Genomic DNA, 18,150 nt, shown 5'->3' on the forward strand with positions numbered 1-18,150 from the left:
GAAAAACAATAAGAATAAAACTGGACGGACCACCCGGCATCGACCTCCGCACCGACTACGGACCCGACAAAGGCACACCCAGCCCAGTCTTTCTCATCAACATCTGGGGACTTGTGCCAAAATTGGAAGAGATGTCCCAGACTAGTCAAGCAACAGTCTGACATCGTCATACTCACAGAATCATACCTTTCAGCCAATGTCCCAGACTCCTCCATCACCATCCCTGGGTATGTCCTGTCCCACCGGTGGCGGTACAGTAGTATACAGTCGGGAGGGTGTGGCTCTGGGAGTCCTCAACACCGACTCCGGACCCTATGAAGTCTTGTGGCTTCAGGTCAAGCATGGACAAGGAAACCTCCTGCTGATGACCACCTACCGCACTCCTTCAGCTGATGAATCAGTGCTCCTCCATGTTGAACACCACTTGGAAGAAGCACTGAGAGTAGCAAGGTGCACCGAATGTACTCTGGGTGGGGGACTTCAATGTCCATCAAGACTGGCTCGGTAGCACCACTACTGACCGAGCTGGCCGAATGCTGAAGGACATAGCTGCCAGACTGGGCATGCAGCAGGTGCTGAGAGAACCAATACGAAGGGAAAACCCTACTTGCGCCCATCCCTTCGGAAAGAGGACGAGAGTGGGAGCAGCGGTAAGCCTACAAAGGGCGTGAGTCAGCCGAGCAGCGGGACTTCGGAAAGGGCGAGAGAGCGGGAGCAGCGGTAAGCCTACAAAGAGCGTGAGTCAGCCGAGCAGACAGCCGAAACAGCACCAAGTGACCTGGGAGGAGAAGAAGTAAAAAGATTCAAAATGTGACATCACAGAAAAGCAGGCAAGTGATTGGTTGGTCAGTTTTTCTCTCTTTTCTTGGGCATTGGTTTAAATTAAGAGCTGGGATTAAAAATCTAGACTTTCAAAACGTGAAAACTTAATTAATTGAATACATTCGAGATGGCAGGGCAGCAATGTGTTACTGCTGCTGCATGTGGGAGCTGGTTGACCCCATTGAGGTCCACAGCGACCACATCTGCAGCAAGTGTTGGCTGCTCGAGGAACTTCGGCTCCACGTTGATGAGCTGGAGTCCGAGCTGCAGACACTGCGACACATCAGGGAGGGGGAGAGTTACCTGGACCCTGTGTTCCAGGAGGCAGTCACACCCCTTAGATTCATCAATTCAAATTTGGTCCGTGGTTAGGGACAGGATGGTGTGACTACGAGCGAGGCAGCTGTGGGGATCCAGGAGGTAGTGATGGAGGAGCCTCAGTCCTTGCAATTGTCCAACAGGTACGAGATTTTTGCTCCCTGTTTGGACGAGGGCAGGGACTGCAGGGAGGATGAGCAAACTGACCACAGCGCCGTGGTACAGGAGGCCATTCAAGTGTGGGGGGGGGGGGGGGGGGGAAGAGTAAAAAGAAATGTTGTAGTGTTAGGAAACAGTATAGTTTCAGAGATAGATACTGTTCTCTGCAGCTGAGAGCGTGAGTCCCGAAGGCTGTGATGCCTGCGCGGTGCCAAGGTTAAGGACATCTCCTCTGGGTTGAAGAGGGATTGGAGTTGGAGGGGGAAGATCCAGTTGTCGTGGTCCACGTAGGTACCAATGACATAGGCAGAACAAGAAAGGAGTTCTGCTGAGGATTTTGAGCAGTTAGGGTCTAAATTAAAAAGCAGAACCACAAAGGCAATAATCTCTGGATTATTACCCGAGCCACAAGCAAATATATTTTGGTGAGAAGGAAAGACTTTAAGCGACGAGGGAACTATCTGCGGTTAATGAAGGAAGTAAAGGATGGGATCAAATTGAAAACAATGGCATACAAAGTGGCCAAGGTTAGTGGGAGGCCAGAGCATTGGCAAATGTTTTTAAAAACAGCAAATGATGACTTAAGAAATAATAAAGAGAGGGAAGATAGATTATGAGAGTAAACTAGCAAGCAATATAAAAAGAGCTTCTACAGGTATGTAAAAAGGATAGGGTAGCTATAGTAAACATTGGTCCTTAGAGGATGAGACTGGGGAATTAATAATAGGGAACAGGGAAATGGCAGAGACTTTGAACAAATATTTTGTATCAGTCTTCACGGTAGAAGACACTAAAATCACCCCAATAATAGATAATCAAGGGGCTATAGCGAGGGAGGAACTTAAAGCAATCACTAAAGAAAAAGTGCTCAGTAAAATAATGGGATGAAAGGTGGAAAAGTCCCCTGGACCTGATGGCTTGCAACCTCAGGTCTTAATACACAGTAAAGCTCCCTCTACACTGTCCTATCAAATACTCCCAGGGCCGGCACAGCACAGGTTAGATGCAAAGTAAAAATCCCTCTACACTGGCCAACAAACATTCCAAGGGCAGGTAAAGCAGGGGTTAGGCAGAGGGTAAAGCTTCCTCTATACTTCCCTATCAAACAATGGCAGGGCAGGTACAGCACGGGTTAGATGCAGAACAAATCTCCCTCTAAACTGCCTCATCAAACATTCCTAGGGCAGGTACAGCGCGGATTAGATATAGCGGAAAGCTCCCACTACACTGTCCCATTAAATACTCACAAGGCAGGTACAGCAATGGGTTAGGCAGAGAGTCAAGCTTCCTCTACACTGTCCCAGGGCAGGTACAGCACAGATTAGATACAGAGCAAATCTCTCTCTCCACTGTCCCATCAAAACCTCAAAGGATGGATACAGAACATAAAAAGTAGGAGCAGGAGTAGGCCATTTGGCTCCTCGAGCCTGCTCCGCCATTCAATAAGCTCATGGCTGATCTGATCCTGGCCTCAACTCCACTTCCCCTCCCGCTCTCCATAACCCTTGACTCCCTTATCATTCAAAAATTTCTCTATCCCCACCTTAAGTACATTCAATGACCCAGCCTCCACAGCTCTCTGAGGTAGAGAATTCCAAAGATCACGACACTCAGATAAGAAATTCCTCCTCATTTCAGTTTTAAACAGGTGACCTCTTATTCTGAAACTATGCCCCCTAGTTCTACATTCCCCCAAGAGGGGAAACATCCTCTCTGCATCTACAATGTCAAGCCCCCTTAAAATGTTATACATTTCAATTAGATCACCTCTAAGTCTTCTAAACTCCAATGTGTATAGGCCCAACCTGCTTTACCTTCCTTCATATGACAATCCCTTCATCACAGTAATCAACCCCTCGTGAACCTCTCTGAACTGCCTCCAGTGCAAGTATACCCCTCCTTAAATACGGAGACCAAAACTGTACGCAGTTCTCCAGGTGTGGTCTTACCAACGACCTGTCCAGTTGTAGAAGGACTTTTTTACTTTTATGCTCCATCCGCCTTGCATTAAAGAACAACATTCCATTTGCGTTCCTAATTACTTGCTGTACCTGCATGCTAACTTTTTGTGTTTAATGTACAAGGACCCCCAGATCCCTCTGTACCACCGCATTTTGTAATCTCTCCCCATTTAAATAATAATTTGCTTTTTTATTTTTCCTACCAAAGTGGATAACCACATTTTCCCACATTATACTCCACCTGCCAATTTTTTGCCCACTCACTTAGCCCCTCTATATCACTTTGTAGATTCTTTGTGTCCTTCTCACAACTTCCTAGGTTAGCACAGGTTCAGTACATGGCAAATCTCTGTCTACATTAGCCCATCAAACACGCCCAGGACAGGTACAGCATGGATTAGATACATTGTAAAGTTGCCTCTACACTGTCACATCAAATACTCTCAGGGCAGCTACAGCACGGGTTAGGTACCGATTAAAGCTCCCTCTAATTGTCCCATCAAACACTGCCAGAGAAGGTGCAGCACGGGTTAGATAGAGAAAAGCTCCCTCTGCACTGTCCCAAAAACAATGCCAGGGCAGGGACAGTACAGGTCAGGTACAGAGTAAAGCTCCCTCTACACTGTCCCATCAAACAATGCCAAGGCAGGTACAGCCCGTGTTAGATACAGAATAAACCTCTATCTACACTGTCCCATCAAACACTCGCAGGGCATGTATAGCATGGGTCAGATACAGAGTATATTTCCCTCTATATTGTCCCATCAAACACTCCCAGGATAGATACAGCACAGATTATATACAGCCTAAAGCTCCCTCTACACTGTCCCATCAAACACAACTAGGGCAGGTAGAGTACGGGTTAGATACAGAGGAAAGCTTCCCCTACACCAACCCATCAAAGCTCACAGGGCAGGTAGCGCATGGGTTAGATAGAGCAAAGCTCCCTCTGCAGTGTCCCATCAATCACTCACAAGGCAGGTACAGCACGGGTTATGCAGAGAGTAAAGTTCTCTCTGCACTGTCCCATCAGACACTACCAGGGCAGGTACAGCACTGATTAGATACAGCGTAAAGCTCTCTGTACACTGTCCTGTCAAAAACTCCCGGGGCATGTACAGCATGGGTTAGATACAGAGTAATACTCCCTCTACACTGTCCCATCAAACATTCCCAGGGCAGATACAGCATGGGTTAGATACAGAGCAAATCTCCCTCTACACTGTCCCATCAAACACTCCAAGGGCAGGTATGGAACATAAGAAATAGGAGCAGAGTAGGCCATTTGGCCCCTCGAGCCTGCTCCGCCATTCAATAAGATCGTGGCTGATCAGATCCTGGCCTTAACTCCAATTCCCTGCCCACGCTCCATAATCCTCGACTACCTTATCTTTCAAAAATCTGTCTATCCCCACCTTAAATACATTCAATGACCCAGCCCCCACAGCTCTCTGAGGTATTGAATTCCAAAGATTCACAACCCTCAGAGAAGAAATCCCTCCTCATTTCCCTTTTAAATGAGCGACCCCTTATTCTGAAACTATGCCCCCTAGTGTTAGATTCCCCCACGTGGGGAAACATCCTCTCTGTATCTACCCTGTCAAGCCCCCTCACAATATTATACGTTTCAATAAGATCACCTCTACGTTTTCTAAACTCCAATGAGTACAGTCCCAACCTGCTCAACCTTTTTCATTATGACAACCCCTTCATCTCAGCAATCAACCTCGTGAACCTTCTCTGAACTGCCTCCAGTGCAAGTACATCCTTCCTGAAATAAGGAGACCAAAACTGTACGCAGTACTCCAGTTGTGGTCTTACCAACACCATGTACAGTTGGAGCAGGACTTCCCTACTTTTATACTCCATCCCCCTTGCAATAAAGGCCAACATTCCATTTGCCTTCCTAATTAATTGCAGTAACTGCATGCTGAATGTTTGTGTTTCATGTACAAGGACCCCCAGATCCCTCTGTACCACCGCATTTTGTAATCTCTCACAATTTAAATAATAATTTGCTTTTTTATTACTCCTACTAACGTGGATACCCTCACATTTTCCCACATTATACTCCATCTGCCAAAGCTTTGCCCACTCACTGAGCCTATCTATATTCGTTTGTAGATTCTTTGCGTTCTCCTCACAACTTGCTAGGTGAGCACAGGTTAGATACACAGTAAACCTCTCTCTACATTATTCCATCAAACACTCGCAGTGCAGGTACAACACGGGTTAGGTGCAGAGTAAAGCTCCCTCTGCACTGTCCCAAAAACACTTCCAGAGCAGGTACAGTACTGGTTAGATATACAGCAAAGCTCCCTCTACACTGTCCATTCAAACACTCGCAGGGCAGGTACAGCACGGGTTAGATACAGAGTAAAGCTCCCTCTACACTGTCCCGTCAAACACTCACAGGACTGGTATAGCATGGATTGGATATAGCGTAAAGTTCCCTCTACACTGTCCCATCAAATACTTCCAAGGCGGGTACAGTACATGTTAGATACAGCATAAAGCCCAATTTATACTGTCCCGTCAAACACTCCCAAGGCAGTTACAGTACAGGTTAGATACAGAGTAAACCTCTATCTACACTGTCCTATCAGACACTCCCAGGGCAGGTGCAGCTTGGGTTAAATAAAGAGTAAAACTCCCTCTATATTATCCCATCAAACAATGCCAGGGCAGGCACAGCAGATTAGATACAGAGTTTCCCATGTGGTGGCTGCTGTGCAATGGCCACCATACGTTAAAAAAAGCCACGCACAGGCATCTTCCACCCTTCAGGATGTAGTTCAGGATCTGGAATATTAGGTCCTTCATTGAAACACCTGTGAACTCATCCTTTTTTGGCGTAGAAGCAAGTCATCCTCGTTTGCAGATGACACTAAGCTGGGTGGCAGTGTGATCTGTGAGGAGGATGCTAAGAGGCTGCAGGGTGACTTGGACAGGTTAGGTGAGTGGGCAAATGCATGGCAGATGCAGTATAATGTAGATAAATGTGAGGTTATCCACTTTGGTGGCAAAAACAGGAAGGCAGAATATTATCTGAATGGTAACAGATTAGGAAAAGGGAAGGTGCAACAAGACCTGGGTGTCATGGTACATCAGTCATTGAATGTTGGCATACAGGCACAGCAGGCGGTGAAGAAGGTAAATGGCATGTTGGCCTTCATAGCGAGAGGATTTGAGTATAGAAGCAGGGAGGTCTTACTACAGTTGTACAGGGCCTTGGTGAGGCAACACCTTGAATATTGTGTACAGTTTTGGTCTCCTAATCTGAGGAAAGACATTCTTGCTATTGAGGGAGTGCAGCGAAGGTTCACCAGACTGATTCCCGGGATGACAGGACTGACATATGAAGAAAGACTGGATCGACTAGGCTTATATTCACTGGAATTTAGAAGAATGAGAGGGGATCTCACAGAAAAATATAACATTCTGATGGGATTGGACAGATTAGATGCAGGAAGAATGTTCCCGATGTTGGGGAAGTCCAGAACCAGGGGTCACATTCGAAGGATAAGCCATTTAGGACCGAGATGAGGAGAAACTTCTTCACTCAGAGAATTGTGAACCTGTGGAATTCTCTACCACAAAAAGTTGTTGAAGCCAGTTCGTTAGATATATTCAAAGGGGAGTTAGATGTGACCCTTATGGCTAAACGGATCAAGGGGTATGGAGAGAAAGCAGGAATGGGGTACTGAAGTTGCATGATCAGCCATGATCACATTGAATGGTGGTGCAGGCTCGAAGAGCCGAATGGCCTACTCCTGCACCTATTTTCTATGTTTCAAGGGACTGCCAATGATGATGATGAGATACAGAGTAAACCTCTCTCTACACTGTCCCATCAGATAAAACTCGGGCAGGTAGAATACAGGTTAGATTCAGAGGAAAGCTTCCCCTACAGCGACCCATCAAAGCTCACAGGGCAGGCAGAGCACGGGTTAGATAGAGCAAAGCTCCCTCTACATTGTCCCAACAATCCCAGGACAGGTACAACACTGGTTCGGTAAAGAGCGAAGCTCCCTTTATACTGTCCCATCAAGTACTCCCAGGGCAGGGACAGCACGAATTAGATACACAGTAAATCTGTGCCAGAGGAAACTGTATCCCAGTGAGAGTCAGTGCCAGAGGAAACTGTACCCCAGTGAGAGTCAGTGCCAGAGGAAACTGTACCCCAGTGAGAGTCAGTGCCAGAGGAAACTGTACCCCAGTGAGAGTCAGTGCCAGAGGAAACTGTACCCCAGTGAGAGTCAGTGCCAGAGGAAACTGTACCCCAGTGAGAGTCAGTGCCAGAGGAAACCGTGCCCCAGTGAGAGTCAGTGCCAGAGGAAACTGTATCCCAGTGAGAGTCAGTGCCAGAGGAAACTGTACCCCAGTGAGAGTCAGTGCCAGAGGAAACTGTACCCCAGTGAATCAGTACCATAGGAAACATGCAGCAGAGCCTGGTGTCCAGTCGTCTTGGATCCCCTTGCCATTGGACCAAGACCTTGCTTTGCCAAGCCCGTGTGGTAGCTAATGTGCAAGGGCCACCTCACGTTAAAATAATTCATGCTGTTAGCAATACAAAACAATCCTCTTCCTCTGCAGTTATCAGTCTATTGCAATTCCCTATGCCTGTAGTTTCGTTATATTACAATTTAAAATATCTTCAGTTATCAGCAACAAATTGCATTTATATCACACCTTGAACATAGTAAAATGTCCCAAGGCACTTCACAGGACCGTTAGCAAACAGAATTTAATACCCAGTCACGTAAGGAAATATTAGCACAGGATTAAAAGCTTGTTCAAAAGGGTTGGTATTAAGGAGCATTTTGAAGCTGGAGAGGTTTAAGGAGGGAATTCCAGAGCTTATGGTCTCGGCAGCTGAAGGTACGGCGACCAATATTGGAAGGATGAAAATTGGGGCTGCTCAAGAGGCCAGAGTTGGAGGAATGCAAAGATCTCTGAGGGTTGTAGGGCTGGAGGAGGTTACAGCAATCGGGAGGGGCAAGATCCTGGACGGATTTCAAAACAAGGATGAGCATTTTGAAATCGATGGAGCAGGAGCCAATGTAGTTCAGCGAGCACAGGGGTGATGGGTGAATGGAAATTAGTACAAGTTGGGATGAGGGGGCTGAGGACAGATTGAGTAGAATAGGCCTATATTCTCTGGAGTTTAGAAGAATGGAAGGTGATATCATTGAAACACAGAACTGACATGGGCTGGATAGTCTAGAGCTAGTGGTCTTAGTATTAGGATAAGAGATTGGCCATTTAAGACTGAGATGAAATATTTCTTCACTTAAGAGTTGTGAATCTTTGAAATTCTCTATCGAATAGAGATCTTACTGAATGGCAGAGCAGACGGGAGGGGGCGTATGGCCTACGCCTGCTGCTACTTCTTGTGTTCTTGAGTAAGGATACGGTCAGGAGTGTTTTTGATAAGCTTAAGCTTGCGGAGAGTGCGAGGTGTGAGGCCGATCAGGAGAGCAATGGAATAGTCCAATGTAGTGGTAACAGAGACAGGGATGAGGGTTTGAGCAGATGAGCTGAGGAAGGGGCAGAGACCGGCGATGTTATAGAGCTGGAAGTAAACGTACTTGGTGATTGAGGGAATATGGGTTCGGAAGCTCATGTCGGGGTCAAGTACGACGCCAATCAATAAATTGCAATTCTCCATATCTGTGTTTCAGTATATTCAAATACTACATATCTCTAGTGATCAATGCTTCAATAGTAGTACTTATCAATATATTTTCTGTTAATTCCAAATGTTCATGAATGAATAATTGATTTTGTCAGTGGTAGGCCATGCTGGTATTTCAGATTGGTCTGTGCATCGTGATCAATGAATTGACTCTGATGCTTCCAGTTCAATCTTTCCAATGGCTTTCTCACCAGATGGGAAATATTTGAACATTGAGATCTGATGGTGTCGGTGTGAGTTCAGCCCCACCGAATGTACAGAGACGGGTCCATCTGCTGGGCTCTGCCTCAAACTGGAGTCACCTCTTAGATCAAAGCCCTTTACTCTAAAACACACACAAGATTCACTGTGACTGTGTGTTTAGAGACAGAAACTGATCTCACTTCACATCCCATTGCACGGCCTCATGCTGGATAATTATGCTCGGTGGTCAGACTCTCCCAGTCTTATTTCCTGTCTTACCTTGTAGCTTTGTGTACAGTCTACAGAACCAGTGTGTATCTGAGTAAATGGCACTTTCTCTTACCTTTCTCCCCAGTCGATCTATTGAAGCGCTTTCAATCAGAAAGGGCTCCCTGGTTGGTGCTCTCACAATCCTGTGCTGGTTCACCTGCTATTGTTCCTCAGTCCACAATCCCTGTTTCCTTCCAGCTGTGGAACTTTCTCAATCACTCCGCCATTCACCGGGAGATCTAATTATGGCAGGGCAGAAAATTAGAAGAATATTAATGTTGTGAAGTGGAATGTAGTGTAAAGTGTTTTTCCAATGTTTCAGAAAAGTATATGTCCAGTATTTCTGTTTGATTTTATCCTATTCCTCAAGATTCCTGACCCGCCCGTCTGGACTTACAGAAAATCACCAGAATTCTGCCCGGGTTACACACTGACTGATCTCACTGGACCCATCCTCCCCGGGTTACACTGTCTGATCTCACTGGGCCCCCGGGTTACACACTGTCTGATCTCACTGGGCCCCCGGTTACACACTGTCTGAGCTCACTGGGCCCCCGGGTTACACACTGTCTGATCTCACTGGGCCCCCGAGTTACACACTATCTGATCTCACTGGACCCATCCACCCCGGGTTACACACTGTCTGATCTCACTGGGCCCCCGGGTTACACACTGTCTGAGTTCACTGGGCCCCCGGGTTACACACTGTCTTCTGAGCTCACTGGGCCCCCGGGTTACACACTGTCTGAGCTCACTGGAAGTTTCAGTCTATCTCCCGCATGTCCCCAAACCCTGAGCTCCGGGGTTGTGTGTTCAGTTCGGTGTATTCCCTCACAGACTCACCGTACCCTCCCCGCCCACCGGCCGAACGCTCGGCCTCGGCCTCGGCCTCGGCCCCGGCCGCCCACCATCAGCCCGGTGCCCTGCGGACCCCGGTTCCCGACATTGTCAAACCGCTGGTTGCAGCAAACTACGCGGCATCCGGGGACTGGGGGTGGGGAGGGCGGCACCGAGCATGCGCACTGCCGCCACAGAGCGCGTTCCTGCATAAATTAATGACCTTCAGAGAATTCCCGGCCGTCTATTGGCTGCATGAAGCAGATTGCCAGCCACTCCCACCAATAGGAGCCGGCAGCGCAGCAGAGCCCCGCCCACTGTGATGATGCCGCGCTGGGCAGCTCTGTAGTTCCGTGGCTCCTGATTTCAAAAATTCCGACCGTTCAACCGTTACCAGTAAACGTCACAGCCCCGCCCACATCGCCTGTGACGTCAATGCTGAGGGGCGGGACTGGTCTCAGTGCCCCTGCGCCGGACTCCCAGCTCACTCAATCCCTCTTGCAGTATTAATAATAACTCTTCTTAATAGAGCGTCTTTAACGTAGTAAAACGTCCCAAGGCGCTTCACAGCAGTGTTACAGGACACAACACATACATTTAACACCGAGCCACAGAAGAAGAAATTGCGGCAGGTGACCAAAAGCTGGGTCAAAGAGGTAGGTTTTAAGGAGGGTCTGAAAGTAGGAGAGAGGCGGAGAGGTTTAGGGAGGGAGTTCCAGAGCTCGGGGCCCAGGCAGCTGAAGGGCCGGACACCGATGGTGGAGCGATTATAATCAGGAATGGTCAAAAGGGCAGAATTTGAGGAGCGCAGACATCTTGTGGGCTGCAACAGATTCCAGAGATCGGGAGGGGTGAGGCCCTGGAGTGATTTGTAAAAAGTGACTTGTGATTATTAACAGCAACAACTTTTAACAGTGAGTCTTGTTTATTTTGTTTATTTGTACATGGGACGTGCTGGCAACGGAAGAATAACCATAATATGATAAAATGTTACATTAAGTTTGAAAGTGATTTTGTTAAATCCGAAACTGGGGTCTTAAATTTAAACAAAGCAAACTTTTTAGGTATGAGGGGTGAGTTGGCTAAGATAGATTCGGAAACTACATTAAGAGGTATCAAGATAGATAAGCAATGGCTAGCTTTAAAGAATTAATACATAATTTACAATAATTACATACCTTTTAAGGCACAAGACCCCCACAGGAAAGGTGGTCCAACCGTGACTAAGAAGTGAAGTTAAAGATAGTTTTAGATCAAAGGAAGAAGCTTATAATGTTGCCAAAAAGAGCAGTAAGCCTGGCAGATTGGGAGCATTTTAGAATTCAGCAAAGGAGGTCCAAGAAACTGATCAAGAAAGGGGGAAATAGAAAATGAGAGTAAACTAGCGAGAGACATAAAAACAGACTGTAAATCCTTTTGTAGGTATGTTAAAAAGGAAAAATTAGCAAAAGTAAATGTGAGTCCCCTACAGGCTGAGAAATTATAATGCGGAACAAGGAAATGGCAGAGAAATTAAACAAATACTTTGGGCGGAAAATTGTGGTTGGAAGCTTCTTTTGGGTGATGGGTGATCGGGACTTGGTGCAAGTTAGGACATGGGCTGCCGAGTTTTGGATGACCTCAAATTTACATAAGAACATAAGAAATAGGAGCAAAAGTATAGCCATACGGCCCCTCGAGCCTGCTCCGCCATTTAATACGATCATGGCTGATCTGATCATGGACTCAAGTCCACTTCCCTGCCCGCTCCCCATAACCCCCTATTCCCTTCTCTGTTAAGAAACTGTCTATCTCTGTTTTAAATTTATTCAATGTCCCAGCTTTCACAGCTCTCTGAGGCAGTTAATTCCACAGATTTACAACCCTCAGAGAAGAAATTTCTCCTCATCTCTGTTTTAAATGGGTGGCCCCTTATTCTAAGATTATGCCCCCTAGTTCTAGTCTCCCTTATCAGTGGAAACATCCTCTCTGCATCCATATTGTCAAGCCCTCTCATAATCTTATACGTTTCGATAAGATCACCTCTCAATCTTCTGAATTCCAATGAGTCGCGGCTCAACCTACTCATCCTTTCCTCATAAGTCAAGCCCCTCATCTCCGGAATCAACCTCGTGAGTCTTCTCTGAACAGCCTCCAAAGCAAGTATATCCTTTCATGAATAAGGAAACCAAAACTATATGCAGTATTCCAGGTGTGGCCTCACCAATACCTGTAGAACTGTAGCAAGACTTCTCTACTTTTATACTCCATCCCCTTTGCAATAAAGGCCAAGATTCCATTGGCCTTCCTGATTACGTGCTGTACCTGCATACTAACCTTTTGTGTTTCATGAACAAGTACCCCCAGGTCCTGCTGTACTGCAGCACTTTGCAATTTTTCTCCATTTATAAAATAACTTGCTCTTTGATTTTTTTTTTCTGCCAAAGTGCATGACTTCACAATTTCCAACATTATACTCCATCTGCCAAATTTTTGCCCACTTACTTAGCCTTTTGCCTTTTGCAGATTTTTTGTGTCCTCCTCACACATTGCTTTTCCTCCCATCTTTGTATCATCAGCAAACTTGGCTACGTTACACTTGGTCCTTTCTTCCAAGTTAATATAGATTGTAAATAGTTGGGGTCCCAGCACTGATCCCTGCGGCACGCCACTGGTTACTGATTGCCAACCAGAGCATGAACCATTTATCCCAACTCTCTGTTTTCTGTTAGTTAGCCAAGCTTCTATCCATGCTAATATATTACCCCAACCCCGTGAACTTTTATCTTGTGCAGTAATGTTTTATGTGGCACCTTGTCAAATGCCTTCTGGAAGTCCAAATACATCACATCCACTGGTTCCCCTTAATCCACCCTTCTCGTTACATCCTCAAAGAACTCTAGCAAATTTGTCAAACATTACTTCCCCTTCATATATGCAAATATGTTTGATTAACGTGAAAATATAAATTGTGTTCACTGCCCCACCAGCCTCTCTTTGTCTGTCTCTCTCTCCTCCTAAACTGAGGGACATTTTATCCATCCCATCTTCATCACCCAGAGATAGCTATCAGAGTGAGCGGCAGAGAGACAGGCATAGTATCAGTCTTAAACACCCTAACTGTGTCTGCATATTAGGCTCAATACTAGTATCACACATTCATGTATAACACCAGTGGGGGGAGAGAGACACACACATTATCAGTCTTACACTTGGCATCAGTGTCTCCATATTACGCTCAGTAACAGTGCCACACTGTCCTGTGTAACACCAGAGAGAGAAACAGTGTCTGACATATCAAGAAAGACTGGATCAACTGGGCTTGTATTCACTGCAGTTCAGAAGAATGAGAGGGGATCTCCTAGAAACGTTTAAAATTCTGACGGGTTTAGACAGGTTAGATGCAGGAAGAATGTTCCCAATGTTGGGGAAGTCCAGAACCAGGGGTCACAGTCTAAGGATAAGGGGTAAGGCATTTAAGACCGAGATGAGGAGAAACTTCTTCACCCAGAGAGTGGTGAACCTGTGGAATTCTCTACCACAAAGTTGTTGAGGCCAATTCACTAAATATATTCAAAAAGGAGTTGGATGTAGTCCTTACTACTAGGGGGATCAAGGGGTATGGTGAGAAAGCAGGCATGGGGTACTGAAGTTGCATGTTCAGTCATGAACTCATTGAATGGCAGTGCAGGCTTGAAGGGCCGAATGGCCTACTCCTGCACCTATTTTCTATGTTTCTATGTGCCAGTGTTGTACTCACAAGTGTGTCCACATCACGTGAAATAACAGTATCCCGCATTCACAAACAGTACGAGCGCGAGAGAGAGTCATGCACAGTATCAGTTCCAGACTGACCTGTGAAGTCTGCTTTTATCCTTGGGGGACAGAAGTTAAAGTCTCTCACTGATATTGTACCACAGACAGACACATTATTAATCCCACACTGCGGGACAGTGTCAGAGAATGAGAGAAACAATGTCCCACATTTAACCCTCGCTTGCCTGTTGTACTCGCTGTAATCTTGCAGCTCAGGGCCGTTCGGTATTACACTCAGTGACCGAGTGTTTCACTATGATTAAATTTACAGCACACAAGGAGGCCATTCGGCCCATCATGTCCGTGCTTGCTGACAGCTTTCCAGCCTGATCCCACTTTCCAGCTCTTGGATCGTAGACTTGCAGGTTACGGCACTTCAAGTGCATATCCAAATACTTTTTAAATGCTATGAGGGTTTCTGCCTCTACTATCCTTTCAGGCAGTGAGTTTCAGACCCCCACCAAACTTGGTGAAAATATTTCTCCTCAAATCTCCACTAAACCTCCTACCACTTATTTTAAATCTATGCCCCTTGGTCATTCAACCCTCTGCTGAGGGAACTAGGTCCTTCCTATCTGCTCTATCTAGGCCCCTCATAATTTTATACGCCTCAATTAGGTCTCCTCGGCCTCCTCTGTTCCAAAGAAAACAACCCCAGCCTATCCCAATCTTTCCTCATAGCTAAAATTCTCCAGTCCAGGCAACATCCTCGTAAATTTCCTCTACCCTCTCTGGGGCAGTCACATCTTTCCTGTACTGTGGTGACCAGCACTGCACGCAGTACTCTTAACTGTGGCCTAAGTAGTTTTTTATACAGTTCAAGCATAACCTCCCTAATCTTCTATTCTATGCCTCGGTTAATAAAGGCAAGTATCCCGTATGCCGCCTTAACCACCTTATCTACCTGTCCTGCTACCTTCTGAAATCTGTGGACATGCACTCCAAGGTCCCTTTGTCCCTCTACACTTCTCAGTGTCCTACCATTTATTGTGTGTTCCATTTCCTTGTTAGCCCTCCCCAAATGCATTACCTCACACTTCTCCACATTGAGTTCCATTTGGCACTGTTCTGCCCACCTGACCAGTCCATTGCTATCTTCCTGCAGTCTACCGCTTCTTCATTATCAAGCACAGGGCCAATTTTTGTATTATCTGCAAACTTCTTAATCATACCTCCTACATTCAAGTCCAAATCATTGATTTTATATTATATCACAAAAAGCAAGGGACCAGCTACTGAGCCCTGCGGAAGCCCACTGGAAACTGCCCTGGGAGGGTGTAGAAGGAGATTTACTCTGTATCTAAACCAGGCTGTAGTTGGCCTGGGAGTGTTTGATGGGGAGTATAGTGGGAGCTTTACTCTATATATGTCGAGGGAACTTAACTCTGTACCTTGCCCGTGCTATATATGACCTGGGAATGTTTGATGGGACAGTGCAGAGGGAGCATTACTCTGTCACTAACCCGTGTTGTCTAAGCCCTGGGAGTGTTTGAAGGGTCAGTGTGGAGGGAGCTTTACTCTGTATCTAATCCCTGCTGTACTACATGTCTTATTACATTAATATATTTGCAGAATTGGCATATAATGAATTTCAACACTGATAAATGTGAGGTATTGCGTTTTGGTAACAGAAATAAGGAGATCACATATTAGTTGGAAAACCAGAATCTAAATGGGGCAGAAGAGCAAAGTGATCTCGGAATACAAATGCAAAAATCACCAAAAGTAGCGACCGTTAAAAAGAGCAAACCAAGCACTCGGGTTTATTTCCAGGGGGATTGAATTGAAAAGTAGCTAAGTTATGCTGAATTTGTATCGAACCTCGGTTGGACCACATTTGGAGTACTGTGTACAATTGTGATCTCTATATTATAAAAAGGATAGAGGCATTGGCGAGGGTGGAAATTAGATTTACAATAATGATACCAGAAATGTGAGGTTATGCCTATTAGGAAAGGATGAACAGGCTGAGTCTCTTCCTCTTGAAAAGAGAAGGTGACTTTTTTAATTCGTTCATGGGATGTGGGCTTCGCTGGCAAGGCCAGCATTTATTACCCATCTCTAATTGCCCTTGAGAAGATGGTTGTGAGCCACCTTGAACCGCTGCAGTCCGTGTGGTGGAGCGGTGAGGTCAGGGCGAAGGAGCGGCAAGAGATTGTAGCGGGACAAGATCGGGACCTAGGAGAGGCGTGTGTTTGGGGACCAGAAGAGGCGAGGGGCCCAGGGGCAGCACGGGCCGTCCACACTGCGACATACGTGCGCATTAAGTCCGTGCAGCAGAGCTGGTCTCTGGTCGTTTTGGTTAATCCTTGCTCCTGGACCAAGACCTAGCTCTGTCAAGCCCGTGTGGTGGCTGGTGTGCAACGGTCACCACACGTTTTAAAAAAAAAAAAAAAAATCCACGCACAGACTTCTTCCACCCTTCAACATGTAATACGGGACCTGGAATTTTAGGTCCTTCATTGAAACACCTGTGAACTTTTTGACGTGGAAGCAAGTCATCCTTGATTCGAGGGACTGTCTATTGTAAATACGGATTCTTTTTCCCTCAATGTGTTTCAGTGAATACACTGACGCGAACACCTTTTTGCCTTTTCTGTAAAAGACCTTTATTGAAGATTCTCCGGCTGGGACTTGTCAAGACAAAGGGACACTCTCAATCAGAAACTGTTTACCTTCCTCTGGACAAGTCCTTTTTTCAGCGTGAAATACCAATAGTTATACATTTTCAAAACAGAACACATTTGATTAGCACTTGGTCTATCCATTCCCTTTCTGGCTCCCCCCACCCCCCCACCCCCCCCCCCCCCCCCCCGAGTACGTCCAATGGCAGGCAAGAAAGTCTCTCAATTAGGGCTGGTGTCAGGGTCAGGTTAGTTATAGCTTCACTACACTGTCTTCCCTTATCAGTAAAGAACCCAATTAGTTTCCCTTCCTCCTTATCAGTAAAAGCTATTACTTTTCCCCTCCTATCTAGGATTGCTTTCTTTCTTTGTGCCGCCTTGCGTCTTTCTCATGACCCGTGTTTAACCTCAACCTCAACTCTTGGTAACCCCTTTTTTTTCTGTCGATTCTGCAGTTGTCTGCATCTTGGCATTTCTTTATCTATTTTCCCATGATTCCCTATCTCCATCCTTTTGCCACATTCTCTATCCATCTACCACATTCTCAGCCCTTCTTTACACATTCTCACTATGATGATGATGAGGGAGGGAGTGCCAGGATTTTGACCCAGCGACAAAGCAACAGTGATATTCTTACAGATCAGGATGGTGTGTGACTTGGAGGGGAACATGGTGGTGGTGGTGGTGTTCCCATGTGCTTGCTGCCCTTGTCCTTCCAGATGGTAGAGGTCGAGGGTTTGGGAGGGGCTGCCGAAGAAGCACTCATATCTTCACCTGTTTCTTTCTCAATTTCTCTTCCCCCCCCCCCCCCCCCCCACCTTCTCTCTCTCTCTCTCTCTCTCTCTAATTCACATTTGCTCTATTAAGAACATAAGAAATAGGAGCAGGAGTAGGCCATTTGGCCCCTCGAGCCTGCTCCGCCATTCAATAAGATCTCTACCTCTCTCATTTCTCTCTGCCTCACTGTCTCTCACTCTTTCCACCTTTCTCTTCTCTGCTTCTCTGTCCCTCTTTCTGCTATGCTCTCAGTCTACCTCTTTCGCTCCTCTCTCTTCTCTCTGCCTCATTCTCTTCTCTCTTACCATCCCGGCCAATACCTTCTCTTCCTTTCCTCTCTTTCTCTGCCTCATTCTGTCTCTCCCACTCCCCCTTTTGGATTTAAGTCTCACTCTGTCTCACTTACTTTGCTGTCTGTTTGATCTCACTCTATCCAGCTCTCTCTCCCTTCCGTGTCAATCTTCCTCTCACTCATTCGCTCTCTCTCCCTTCGTGCGGGTTGGAAGGTACCAAATATAACCCCACTATTTAAGAAAGGAGGGAGAGAAAACAAGTAACCACAGACCAGTTAGCCTGACGTCAGTTATAAGGAAAATGTTAGATTCTATTATGAGGATGTGGTAACAGGGCACTATTAAAAATAATAATAGGATTGGGCAGAGTCAATACGGATTTATAAAACTGAAATCATGTTTGACAAATCTGT

At 46.2% G+C, this 18,150-nt stretch overlaps 1 protein-coding gene and 1 long non-coding RNA gene across 3 annotated transcripts in view; one reads left to right on the forward strand and one right to left on the reverse strand.

Moving 5' to 3' along the window:
- LOC139273692 (uncharacterized) overlaps nucleotides 1-10,360 on the reverse strand; it is a 52,535-nt gene extending 42,175 nt beyond the window's left edge. For both annotated transcript variants that reach the window (XR_011595298.1, XR_011595297.1), the window contains exons 1-2: nucleotides 10,255-10,360; nucleotides 9,485-9,650 (exon numbers count right to left, since the gene is read on the reverse strand). This is a non-coding gene — a long non-coding RNA (uncharacterized lncRNA). The remainder of the gene's footprint in view (nucleotides 1-9,484; nucleotides 9,651-10,254) is intronic.
- LOC139274112 (uncharacterized) overlaps nucleotides 1-18,150 on the forward strand; it is a 438,299-nt gene that overhangs the window by 189,818 nt on the left and 230,331 nt on the right.

The sequence above is a fragment of the Pristiophorus japonicus genome, chromosome 9 (genome assembly GCF_044704955.1).
Source record: "Pristiophorus japonicus isolate sPriJap1 chromosome 9, sPriJap1.hap1, whole genome shotgun sequence".
NCBI lineage: Eukaryota > Metazoa > Chordata > Chondrichthyes > Pristiophoridae > Pristiophorus > Pristiophorus japonicus.